The sequence below is a fragment of the Tachypleus tridentatus genome, chromosome 9 (genome assembly GCF_004210375.1).
Source record: "Tachypleus tridentatus isolate NWPU-2018 chromosome 9, ASM421037v1, whole genome shotgun sequence".
Classification (NCBI taxonomy): domain Eukaryota; kingdom Metazoa; phylum Arthropoda; class Merostomata; order Xiphosura; family Limulidae; genus Tachypleus; species Tachypleus tridentatus.
In genome coordinates, this window is record NC_134833.1 from 139173099 (window position 1) to 139187524 (window position 14426).

General features: G+C 34.1%; 1 protein-coding gene across 1 annotated transcript in view; it reads right to left on the reverse strand.

Annotated features, from left to right (window-relative positions):
- Nucleotides 1–8998, reverse strand: part of LOC143226506 (kyphoscoliosis peptidase-like) — a 49573-nt gene extending 40575 nt beyond the window's left edge. The window contains exon 1 of the mRNA XM_076457533.1: nucleotides 8623–8998. The gene's annotated coding sequence lies outside the window, so the exon portion shown is untranslated. The remainder of the gene's footprint in view (nucleotides 1–8622) is intronic.
- Nucleotides 8999–14426: the final 5428 nt, after the last annotated feature.

Genomic DNA, 14426 nt, shown 5'->3' on the forward strand with positions numbered 1-14426 from the left:
AAGGAAACGTTCAACTGCCCGTAATTTGCTCTATGAATAACAAGAGAAGCTGTCACGTTAATTACTATATTCTTTGTATCGGCCTAAACAACCACTTTAAACCGTCTTTAGTTGAAGTTAGCGTGCTTATAGGATATTCAATGATGCTTTTTAAAAGGTATATGAGCTCATAATGCTTTATGTGCTTTCCTTTATCTGCTTTCCTCTTTCGGAAATTTTTAACTTTAATCGTTAAAAACAAACAGTTAGTTAGGATAATATTTATTTAACAAGCAGACTATTCTAGTTTACAGCGTTATAGTTTGTTTGTTTTTGTAATTAAGCACAGAAATGTACAGTGGGCTATCAGTGCTCTGCCCATCGTTGGTATTGAAACGCGGTTTTTAGCGGTGTGAGTCTGCAGACATACTGTGCTACTGGAAGGCTAACTTAACAGATAAAAAAAATCAAACACTTGTTTATACGAAAATCTGAGGGCGGTGTATTATGTATTAACACTTGTTGTTTTTTATTAAATACATTATGCTCTGTGTATACAATATTTGTGGATAAAGATTCATTTTCACAAAATTAAATTTTCAAAAATGTTTTAGGGGGCATGTCCCCAGACTTTCCTAGTAATGGCAATGTGGCAATGGTCTGACCATCAAAAATTGTTTCCTACGGCAGTAAACACTGTAATCATATACCCAACTCTCGAAAGTGTAAAACCCAGTAAAATAAAATAGTGATATCACCAAAATAAATTTTACATCTTTATAAATGAATAATTTCAAATGAAACATAAACAATACAAACTTTCCGATATTTGCAACATGAACAATACAACCTTCCCGATATTTCTAACATAAACAATACAGCCTTCCCGATATTTGTAACATAAACAATACAGCCTTACCGAATAAACCAAAAATCCTCGTGTTTCTATGAAACCAATTCCTTAATTTGATTACATATAATAAAGGTTTATTTTATTACATTATGATAATTAATGTATTACCGATGCTACAAATATCAATGCGTGACTGTATTATAAGATATAAGTGGTATGTCTGCGGACTTATAACTCCAAAAACCGGATTTCGATACCTGTGGTGGTCAGAGACCGCATAGACTATTGTGTAATTTGTGTTTAATTACAAAAAAACAAAGTGTAAGATATATTTTCAATGTTTTAATTTTGATGTTTCCTAGAGGGCGCATAAGGTTAACATTTTATAAGTTTGGCTGAGACTAGAGGGTACAATAATTATAAATACAAGTGATCATTTATTTTGTTCAGTGTGTGTGAAATTTAAGCATATAATTAAACGTTGTCCCTAGTGCCATGTCTCGGACTTAAAACGCTAGACATCGGGTTTTGATACCCGTGGTGAGAAGAACACAGATGGCTCATTGTGCAGCTTGTGCTTAACTTCAAACAAACAAACGTTAATGAGGAGTTACCGCGTCTGCTTTGTGATTTAGTTTCTTCCTTAATTACTTGTCTATTAATCAAGGCTAAATTAGGTAAATCAACCGTACTTCTTCACATTTTATATTTAAATGTTATATTTAAAATTAGTCGTAATTTTTGTTGTGGTGTTAATGTTGAACTGTTATTTGTGCTGTCAGGTCTGCAGCTGTGTTCAAGTAAACATGTCCTTTCGAAAAGTTACAAAAAGAATAATATAATTTGTTACGAACATTATTTTCACCAAGTATTCTAAAAAAAAAAAACCGCTGAAAGACACAAGTGATAGAACACGTTACAACAGCTTTGTGGTATATATACGGAAAAGGGGAACTTATATAGAGTTCCAGTTACATTCTTGAAGTGAAAATATCGAAAAATAACAATAATATATATTATATAGTTGAAGCGGTTAAAATCCGGAAGTAATAATTACGGACAAAACTCAAGTATAACGCTATAAAAGCTAAAAGGTTATAATCTTCAAAAAATATCAATATTTTATAGGAAAAGGAACTACAGTCTAGAGGTAACAGTTAGTGTATGACAATAAAAATAAAACCGTGCAGGCGAATTAGTTATCATCCACAAATAAAAGTAGAACTTAAAACATTTCAGGTTACAACCCAAAATAAGCAATTGTGATCGAAAAATAGCAATAAAACCTTACAGACCATCCGGTTATAATCCTTAAATAACAGTAACTGTTCAAAAATAACAGTAATAAGTTAAAGGCGAACCAGCTACAATATCAAACTGCTATAGTGAAAAATAATAAAACTGCTTAACAGACGAACCGGTTATAATCCAAATAGGATAATTTATAGTCGAAGAATCACAGCAATTGAACTAGTAATTGTTCTTTATAAGAAGGACTTATTTTTATGCGCGAAGTGATATGTGCGCTGTACCTGCGATCGTCTTTAGCGCCTGTTCATCTGTATCTGGTTTACAGCGAGTTACCCATCACTCGACAGTACAGCTCTTTTATGGGTACTCTCAGTGTGTAAATGATATGGAAAGATTTTTTTTAAATATAATTTCATACAAACTATACAGAGGCAAGAGACACATGTGACATCTAAGTCTTCAGTGTTATCGAAAAAAGTAGTCCACTTACTTAGAAAAGCCATTATTTGTAAACCTTCTGGTTCAGATCTGGATCTCAGACTACAGCTCGATACAGGCTGCAAATCTTACGATCCGAAAAAGACATTGCGATGAAGCTAGTCATACGTTCTTTCAAAGTTAGTAATATAATAGTAAAGGACTTAAAGCTGACGATGGATCACAATAGTTATAAACTTTCAGTCATGCATCAAAATCAAGGATTGTTTATATGAGAACAATGTCCTAAGAGACTGGAAACCCATCCGTATCACACGGCTGCTGTGGTTTACCACTTTCTAAACGTGGTCTAGGACAATCTATTGAAAAAAAAAACGCGTCATAATTTGAGAACTAAAACAGGTCTCACCGTCTTTAGCAGAAATTTGCTACAATGAAAATTGTGTTGCGGACAGTAATATGTAATTATGTCCACTAACATAAGCATGATGGATGTTGCAGTTATCCTTTGTAATAATTTAGTTTGCGGATTTAGTGTAAACGTAAGTGAACAGGAGTACTTTCAAAATATATATAGTACAACAGAATACACTGCAAGATTAAGCTCACGTTCAATGGCAAATTGAAAAGTGCTCTCTGCTATATCTACCGAGGAAATCGAACCCCTCCTTTTAGCGTTGTAAGTCCGAATACTTGCCGCTGTCCTATCGGGAGATGAAATGAAAGTACTTTACAGACAAACCAATTCGTCTACGAATTTACAACGCTAAAATCAGGGGTTCGATTCTCCTCGGTGGACTCAGCACGTAGCCCGATGGGAGCTTTGATATAAGAAAACATACAAACCAGGTACAGTCTGAAAGCTTGTAAGCTAAAGTTGTATTAAAATATACGTTACAGACGTCCAAATCGAAAACCGTTAAGAATAATTTCTATATGTGCCAGTCACGATCTACAAATTACAGTTATAGTCAGGAAATAACAATGATACGTTAGAGGCGAACCATGAATACAACTCAAAAGTAAGGCTTTTCATCGTAAAATAACACTCATTACAGAAGACGTAATAAGCCACTAATGACAGGTGTTTTGAGCAAATATGGTAAACCTATAACAAACTTCAACATAATGTTTGTAGATTGGTTTTGATCAGATACTATATTTTTGTGATGTTTTCATCAATAGATTTACTGTATCAAGTCTCGAGTTTTACTAGATGGTTACATAAAGGTTTGATTTGTTTTGAATTTCGTGCAAAGCTACACCAGGGCTATCTGCGCTAGCCGTCCCTAATTTAGCAGTGTAATACTAGAGGAAAGGCAGCTAGTCACCACCACCCGCCGCCAATTCTTGGGCTACTCTTTTACCAACGAATACTGGGATTGATTGTCACATTATAACGCCCCTACAGCTGAAAGGCGAGCATATTTGGTGTGACGGGGATTCGAACCCGCAACCATCGGATTACGAGTCGATTACCTTAATCATCTGGCCATGCCGGGCCCAAGTTTTCAGCTAATTCAATTTTTTTTTCAGCCAACCAGACTGATAACGAAAGGATACAGTTGTTAGTGAAAAACAAATTCATAGGAATTGTTTCCAAATTAGGCCCGGCATGGCCAAGCGCGTTAAGGCGTGCGACTCGTAATCTCAGGGTCGCGGGTTCGCATCCCCGTCGCGCCAAACATGCTCGCCCTTTCAGCCGTGGGGGCGTTATAATGTAACGAGCAATCCCACTATTCGTTGGTAAAAGAGTAGTCCAAGAGTTGGCAGTGGGTGGTGATGACTAGCTGCCTTCCCTCTAGTCTTACATTACTAAATTAGGAACGGCTAGCGCAGATAGCCCTCGAGTAGCTTTGTGTGAAATTCAAAAACAAACAAACAAATGTTTCCAAATTATTGCAAAATCCAACACAGAGATTATGCATTACTCATGTTGTTCTGTTTATTAGCTCACAATGATTGAGTTGTTTCAAATTTGAAATACACCCTTGCAGGGTTCAAACTCTCTCATTATTAACAGAGATGAAACTCCTCCATTATTTTCATTTAATTCTGTGACACCCCTTTATGACAACCGTTTCTGGTGTGTGAGCAGGTGTGCTAAAGTAACGAATATAATTTAACCATTGAGCTTCCGAAGTCCTTAGAGAAATCAGGAACACAAAATCCTGATACCTGACGCGGGATCAACAACCCTAATGAATTATCTTACTTTGTAGGAGTCTACACCATACACATAAGGACAACCCCTGTCACCCTGACACCGACTGCCTGTCCTGCTAGTTCCAAAACTGTTGCATGAGTTCGCGGACAAATTCACACACAACGATATTCTTCTGGCCTTTGAAAATCGCTTTCAAGGACTTTGAGGGACTCGGCACTGTAATCCTGTTAAACGAGTGAGTGACCATGAGAAGGACAATAGAGACAGAATTGAAATAATAGAACCTGATCTTGAACCACTTGACGACAGGCTCCAGACAGAAAAGTACTGAAAATCCTCCAAGCTATCGGCAAGAAGAGGACTTAATGAGATATAAACAATACTTTTAAAATAATAATAATATACAGTCAGTCTCCCTGACATCGATTTGCTTTGGCACGTATTCATAAGCAGCATTTTAAACATATATATGTGACTACTAACTACATATACTGTTATACTTTTATTATAACAATTCAAATTAAACAAAGTAATTGACAAACATTACTTTTAACAATATTAACCATACACCTAATATTTCCCTTATAAGCGATACGTTTATTGTACTAATAACAAGGCTCTTTCACAGGTGCTTGACAATAATACAAACTATGTACATTATCTGCTGCTTGCTTGACAAATAACATTCGAAATGTAAGCGTACAGAAGTGCATTGGCACTGGGTCCAGCAACATGACCGATATGTCTTCGTACGAAATAGCTGGAATACCAGACTCATTCTAAGGCTGCTTGACAGATGCAAAAGTTGAATCGATATGTTGTGGAAGCAACATGTTTACTCTTGACTTATGCCGCTTTTCCAGATGGAAATCCTTTTCGATTACCTTGCGTACTGTTGCCTGGGCACGTGGTCAGCTTTTATCACTGATCATTATGTTCGTAGTTTTCCACCTGCTACAATACGTCACACTTTGCTTATAACTCCTAAATACGACTTATTGAATATCCTTTTCTGAATGGTCTTTGGTACCCAATTTGATCCATAAGTTTTCTAATACTAGTAAGTGTAAGGGATATCAATGTCTAGTAAATTTCGAATCCCCGAGCTAAGCTCATATTTATGATCTGAGTGTATGAAAAATTAATGTCGAGATAGGTTACTATGCAAATTACTAAACTTGATTGCCCTCCAGTGACACAACGGTATGTCTGCGGACTTACAACGTTAGTACACGGGTTTCGATACCGTTACTTCACTGTGTAGCTTTGTGCTTAATTTCAAACAAATACTAAAATCTATTAAGTTTGAGTGGCATCATAACTAACCGCAAATGCCCGGCATGGCCAAGTGTGTTAAGACGTGCGACTTGTAATATGAGGGTCGCGGGCGAGCATGCTTGGCGAGCAGTGGAGGCATTATAATGTGACGGTCAATCCCACTATTCGTTGGTAAAAGAGTAGCTCAAGAGTTGACGGTGGGTGGTGATTTCTAGCTGCCTTCCCTCTAGTCTTACACTGCTAAATTAGGGACGGCTAGCACAGATAGCCCTCGAGTAGCTTTGTGCGAAATTCAAAAACAAACAAACTAACTAACTAACCGCAAAACAATATTATGACGTTCGATACATTTCTGTTCATCGTGACGTCATACTGGCTAAGGTTATTACGTGAGTTACTGAATTGCATATTCATAATTTTTTGATATAACGTACGTACCCCTTTGTAACAGTTTTATATATTTTTGGTTGTGTTTTTGTTTTATGTAAAGTCTTAATGATGTCATATCATTGTAACAACTATATACCTGAAAATAAGTACAAGCGAAGTACAGGAAATATTACAAAATGCAGACAAAAAAGAATGATTGGTTTGAAAGGTTTACTGCAACATGAAAAATTTAGAGCCACACGGTAACACTAATTTTAAAAATATTTTCTATATATATATATATATGTTAATGTATATTAATATACAATGTTTTCTATTGTTTTTGGTTCCTCGTCGTAGTGTATTTGAAGTAGAATTTTTAGGACATTGTTTGTTCGTCCTGACATGGTCTAGTGGTTAGGGCGCTTGACTCGCAGCCTAGGGGTCGCGTGATTGAACCTTGTCACCGAAAAATGTTTTTCCTTTTGGTCGTGAGGTATTATAACGTGACGGCAACTCACTATTTGTTAATAGAGAGTAGCCAAAGCTAAAAGTTGGCGGTAGGTGGCGTTGACTTTTGTCTTCTCTCAAGTCTATTACTTCTAAATTAGGGGCCGCCAGTGAAGATAATCCTAGAGTAGATTTGCGCGAAATTACTTAAACATACAAACAAATCGTCCGGACAGAAAAAAGTTTACTGGATATCACAATGTCTATAGAATGCAGTTTGTGGTTCGTAACTAACCTAGCACAGACTTGTGTCATATGTAGAAAAACATCATGTCTATAGAATACAGTTTGTGGTTCGTGACTAACCTAGCACAGACTTGTGTCATATGTAGAAAAACATCATGTCTATAGAATACAGTTTGTGGTTCGTAACTAACCTAGCACAGACTTGTGTCATATGTAGAAAAACATCATGTCTATAGAATACAGTTTGTGGTTCGTAACTAACCTAGCACAGACTTGTGTCATAGGTAGAAAAACATCATGTCTATAGAATACAGTTTGTGGTTCGTGACTAACCTAGCACAGACTTGTGTCATATGTAGAAAAACATCATGTTTATAGAATACAGTTTGTGGTTCGTAACTTACCTAGCACAAACTTGTGTCATATGTAGAAAAACATCATGTCTATAGAATACAGTTTGTGGTTCGTGACTTACCAAGCACAAACTTGTGTTGTGTCTTACATAGAAAGACATAATGTCTATAGAGCACAGTTTCTATTTCGTGACTAACCTAGCACAGACTTACGTTGGGTCACATGTGAAACGACATAATGTCTGTAGAATACAGTCTGTGTTTCGTGAAGTACCTATAAATTCTTTTCCGCATTACATTGACTTGTATGTAGAAAGATGTAACATCGTATAACAGTCTGTTTCGTGACGTACGTAGAAAATATTTCCTACAGAACATAAATTATATCATGACGAATGTTTAAAAGTGTTTCTTAAAACCTTTTTATATTGAAGTGTGTTGGTATAACACAGTATTTGAAGACTATATTCGGTATGACGTAACGTAAGCAGGATATGGTACAGAATGTTTTACTAAACGATTAATAATCGAACATTTATCAAGTTATTCCTTTATATTTTTTATTTCTCATAGTACAGTATAGATATGCATTCGATAATCTTGATAAATATTTCATTATTATTTACATGTAGTTTATTTACGTCCTACTAAAAATTTGATACTAAGGCTGCCAGAGTGTAGCTTGTGTTTATATATATTTTAGCTACACTGAATAAAGATAAATAAACATGATATAATAGATATAAAATGCTGCAAGTGACAATGGCGACATTTGCCTTTCAATTCTGATGTATATCGAGACATATTAAAAACAACGGATTCAAAATAATAATTATTACCTGTAACAGTACTGTATTTTTTTATAACGAGTATCTCAAGTTTCCTACACTTAGTAGGACTCGTGTGATTTTACCTCATATTTATTATACACGTTCAACCCTATATGTAGGATATGAAACATAAGAACTTTAAACTACAGGCTTTCATTGCTCTAAATTAAAAACTGTCTATTATGCAGTGTGAAAGTAAACCCAAACTGAAGCCTGGACTAATTTTAAAGTGAAAATTATTTATAAATCTCAATTGAAAATCGCTTATTTGGATACGAGAAAAATAAGTTCAGATTTAAGCCTGTTTTTAATACGAAACCTTTTTTTAAATGGAGTTATAAAACTACTTAATATGAATACTGACTTTATTTCAAAGTTGAAGAAGTCACTTCGTTAATTCTCACATACCATTCTCTTTTTACCCTGGACATACTTTATAATTATTATTCCCTAGAGAGGTCTGACATGTCCCGGTTCTTAGGGTACTTGTCTCACAATCTTCGGGTGGTGGTTTCCAATCTTATCACCGAACATGTTCGTCTTTACAGCCGTGAGAGGCGATATAATGTGACAGTCAATCCAATCATTCGTTAGTAAAAAGTACCCAAAGTATTAGCGGCGGGTGTTGCTTGCTAGCTTTCTTCTCTATCACTTCAAATTTAGAACAGCTAGCGCAGGTAGCCTTCAAGTAGCTTTGTGCGAAATTCAATAAAAACGTACCAAACAATTGTCTTTATGAAGGTATACAAGCCGTAATAAAACATCACTTACTATTCTAACCTTGTGATATATGTATTACTTTAATTGAGAGAACATTGCGTTATACTCTGAGCAATAACTATTTTCGAATCGACTGAAAACTGTAAACAAACGCAGAGTGTTGCTATGGGTAACAACGCAGCTGTTGTTTTTATTGTAATTTTTATGTAGTTGTTGGAGGAACTTTCTCGCACATGATGAAAACTAAAACCAACCAGACATCCACACTTTGGTATCGTTTTATTGATGACGTGTTTTTGTTATATGAAACTACAACTTCACATCTCTTTTCACCTTTGTCTCCTTCCTCAATAAGGTCTATATTTCTGTTAAATTTACATTCATTCACTTTGTTCCAAAACAAAATTACCGCCTTTATTTGGTACCAACAATGATTAGTATTCAAAAAATACATTAATAATTAATTTATATCGTTTTTAGTTACTTATTTATATCGGCTTTAGTCACTTGTTTATACAGTTTGTACAAGATCTATCATCTTACATTTTATGTCACATCAATCTCCCTCTAGTTTTGGGTAACGTCAACAAAATGTGTAATGCACCACAAAGAAAAATAGCTGCTCCAGAGTATTTTAATCGCATTTTCTTTTAATATATTTTATCTTCGTAATTATGTTTTAAAAATTTGTAAATCTACAATTGCAATGATGCGTTATACAAATAAATTAGCTGAAATTATTTCCATTAAATATAACAATAAAGTGAACCTACATACGACGATGGATCGTGATATAGCAATGTATAAACTATTTATTCTATGTAACTACAATAGTATAACTTAATAATTTTCTTAGGGCGGCACACACCCTGGGTAACAATTTATATCTAAGCATCTAAAATTATTTGTAGTAAATATACAATGAAACACACTTAGTATTATTAAAATAGGTGTTACATCTAGGCATCTAAAATTGTTTGTAGGAAATATACAAAAGAATACACCAAGTATCATTCAGATAGGTGTGAATATAGGCATTTGAAATTATTTATAGTAAATTACAATGGAACACATAAAAATTATTCAGATAGGTATTACATCTAGGCATCTGAAATTGTTTTGAGCAAATACACAACGAAACACGTCGAAGTATTATTCTATTTTATATTCTTTTTTTAAACTTGAATTCATAGAATAGGCATAAATATCAGTACAATTTTAAAGCTATTCAAATACATAAACTATTTTACATTATGTTACTGATAATTGTTAAAGACAAAGATACCTAATTAATGTTCTATACAAATTACTGTCGTAACAGGCCTAACTGTATTTCTTTGATTTGTCAGCTCAAGCTGTGATGACGAGTCTTCAATACGCGAAACTGCAGTCCAATCAAATAAAGCAGTAGGCCTTTACGTCACATTGTTCAAATTTCAAACTTCAACAATACGCAAACGCCTACTGATAAAACATATCACTGTAACAGAAGTCGTAACTGCTATTAACAACACAAAAAACAAAGCCCCTGGAGAAGATGGTATTCAAGCTATCCTCCTAAAACAAGGCACTCAGAGATTATATGAAGACCTAACAGCGTTATTTAATCTATCACTATCAGCAGGATATATCCTCGTTTCTTGGAAGGAATCAATAATATTAATGTTCCAGAAAGAAGGAAAGCCAGCGAATAAACCAAACAACTACCGCCCGATTAGCTTAACCAGTTGTATTGGCAAAGTATTAGAGAGGATAATTAGTAATCGTCTGTCAGTTTACTTAGAAGAAAATTCAAAGTTACCAGAAATTCAAAACGGATTTCGAAAAAAACCGCCAAACTACAGATCACCTGATTCGACTAACAGAATCAATTACCGACAGCTTCAACAAAAACGAATGCACTGTAGCTTGCTTTCTCGACATTGAGAAAGCTTTTGACAAAGTGTGGCATAATGGCTTACGTCATAGATTACTTGAAATGGCATTACCCCAGGAAACTATTCGCTGGCTGTCCAACTTCCTGGAAAACAGAATGTGTAAAGTAAATGTAAATGGGGCCCACTCAGGGTCCTTTTCACCCGAAGCAGGAGTCCCGCAGGGAGGGGTTGTTAGCCCTATATTATTTATCATGTACGTGAGTAATATGCCTCTGTCGGACTTAAATTTAGGTTATGCATCACAGTTCGCTGACGATGTAGCAGTCTGGAAAAGTGCCCCCACTCCGTCAATAGCAGCAACGAACCCACAACCAGTCCTAAATAACATCGAAGAATACTGCCAGAAATACAGAATCAAAATCAATATTCCAAAAAACCCAAGTCATATTATTCAGCAGACTGAATAAGCTGAAAAAAGATCCACCAAAACTCTGTATGAATGGATCACTTTTACTGACTGCTACTTCTGCTAAATTTCTAGGTCTAACCTATGATTCAAAATTAACGTGGTTACCACATATTAAAAATATACTGATACGAATCTGGAAAAGAGCAAACTATGCAAGAAGTCTTTCAGGTAAAATCCAAGGAACATCACCAGACAACATACTTAAAATCTACAAAACGTACATTAGACCAACAATAGAATATGCATCACCTGCCTGGATTAACATAGCACCCAAACATGTACAGAAACTTCAACGTATACAAAATTCAGTACTAACTTCAGCATATAAAGTACCACGTAGCACCTCAATCACATTCATACACAAGTATGCAAACATAGACACAATATCTGAAAGACTCTTGCATAATTCTCTAAAATATTTCAATAAGAATTGGCATAAAAATGACTTAATGTGTGATCTCGACAGATATCACGTACATGATATAAATAGTCCTAAATACCTCTCCCCCTTTAACATATATTTAAGAAATGTAACACAAGCTGGCCACTATGCACTAGACACTTAGTCCTTGTTTCTTTTTTATTATTATTATTATTTTTCTTTTTTTTAAATCATTATTACTTTTTTTTTCTCTTATTGAATTATTATTCAAGTATTGAATAAAATTATTATTATTACTTTGTGTGTGTGTGTGTGTGTGTTACTACAAGTAGTAGTAGCATTCTCTCTATGAAGAAAAAGGAGAAAAATACAAAAAAATATATATATGAAAAAACAAAAAAATAAAAAATGAAGAAAAAAACACAAGAGAAATAATAAAAGGAAAAAAGAAAAACTTCTTGTTCGTCCATGCATGGACTGAGCCCTGAAATGGGCCTGAGTATGATGTTATACTTTTACTCTGGCCCAAAGCTAAAAAAACAAACAAAAAACCCTAAAGACAGACGCTATAATCGTTCGGGAGGGAGGAAGAGGTCAAATGTACCTGACCCTCCTGGGTATTTAACATCAATACCCAAATACCGACACAGTGAAACTTCTATCATGGTGTAAACCAAAATTAATATACCTCTTTCGTGTGAATATATTTTTGGAACAAAATAACGAGAAATATTTCAATAAAATAAAGCTCACAATAAAAAAGAAGAAAACTAATAATTACTTCACATCGATTACTAATATTTGTTTATCAATATAATGAGTAGTTTTTGTTGTATGAAAATAATCCATCAATTTTTAAGTTAGTAACATAATGTAATTAATTTACAGAATATTTTATGTTACAAAGTTTCATTAATTAAAGTGTTAATTCAGTATATTATTAGACGATATATTTTTAACTACCCCAGTGATAATTGATAACAGTTTTAGCAATAATATGTTTGTTTAGCATATGTTCCTGCTGGTAAAGTATCTAGCTTTATATCTTAATCATTTTGTTTATTTAATATTATTAAGAAACCCACTGGTCTGGGTAATGAATTAACAAAATACAATAACATCAACTTTTACAATAGGCAACTACTGTAAAACATGTAAATATGTAAGTTTAAATGTAATCCTTACCTGATGATGACTCGATACTGTGGATCGAAACCCTGTTAAGTATTAAAATCAGAATTTTTCTACTGTACAAAATTACGTTACTGTATTTTTAAATTTCTTTAATGCTCTTGAAGCGTACAAATAAAGCTTTGGTTCTGTGAGTAACTTTCTTATGATACTTATTACAAATATCCAAATCAATACTCAAATTGACCTTTTCTGCTCTTGAAGGCCTTTCATATGTGATCTGCTTTTGAAGGCCTTTGATATGCGATTCATGTTTTTACTGATCCATTTAGGTTTCTAATTTATTTTGAGAAAATACATATGCAAATATATATATATATATAATAATTATTATTATTATACAACACCCTGTAGCATAATACTACAAACGAACATTAGGTTTTTTATCTCGTCAATTAAGACAGCAACATTCAACATGATGTTTTTTTAAAAAGAATCTTTCCTGCTCATGATTGTTCCACAAGAAAAAGTTATCAAATATACTTATCCTCATACACTGACATGAAAAGACGTTTTAAAAGCTAGTTGTGATTTTTGAACAATCTAGTTTTAAAATAAATTGTGAACTACAAACATCGCAATTAATGTCCGTTCAGTAACTTTGAAGTTATTTCTGGACAAAAGATCCCACTTGACAGTAGAAAGAGGAAAGGGTTGACCTTAGTTTTGTTTTGACGTAATGTATAATACTTACACCATCGATATTATCATATGAAACACAACCAATAGAAATGTTGTTAAAAAGTGTATTTATCTCCACTAATTCAGATGATTCAATAATAAAAACACAAAAATCACATTAAAGTAAAGATATTTCAAGTTCGTTTTATTTAGATACTAACACAATTGTTTACTAAACATTACTTATATTGCGACCACACAGGGGGTGCTTATTACTCTGTGGTAATGTGAAACAATAGCTTATATTTACACTTGAAAAGTTCTGATGAGATATTTTGACAAAAGGTTTTGGTATCATTAACTTGTCATGAACAAGATGCACTTTGAGTAACAGAGAAAACATAATTAATTTGGATTGCGCATTAGAAGTGATTTTGTTTTGACACTAATCTACTAGGAATTCGTGTGCTAACTTTTATATGGAAACTATTAGTCACTGGTCTAACTTACGACTTTAAAGTAATATGAATGAAAGAGTTAATCATGGTCATCCCCCAATGACACAACGGTATGACTGCAGACCCCCACAATTAGAAACTGAATTTCTGTACCCGTAGTGGGCAGAGCACAGATAGATCGTTGTGCAGCTTTGTGCTTAATTTGATAAAAACCCAAACCAAGTCATGGTCATTAAAGGCGTGACGTAATACCCTCAATCTATTCAGTATTTTTAACTGTTCATGCTCTTTTACACTTGTTTAGAGCCACCTCCTGGTGGATGCAACAAACCTTGTTTAGAACAAGGACAGATAACCCTATAAATTATGTTTTATTCCTCAAGTGGAAGCATCCTGTTTCTAGATTTAAAACAAAATGAAATAAAGAAATTGTAACAGAGATCTTACTTTAAACATAAACCTTAATTAAATGTGGGGATACACTCTGAGAAGAT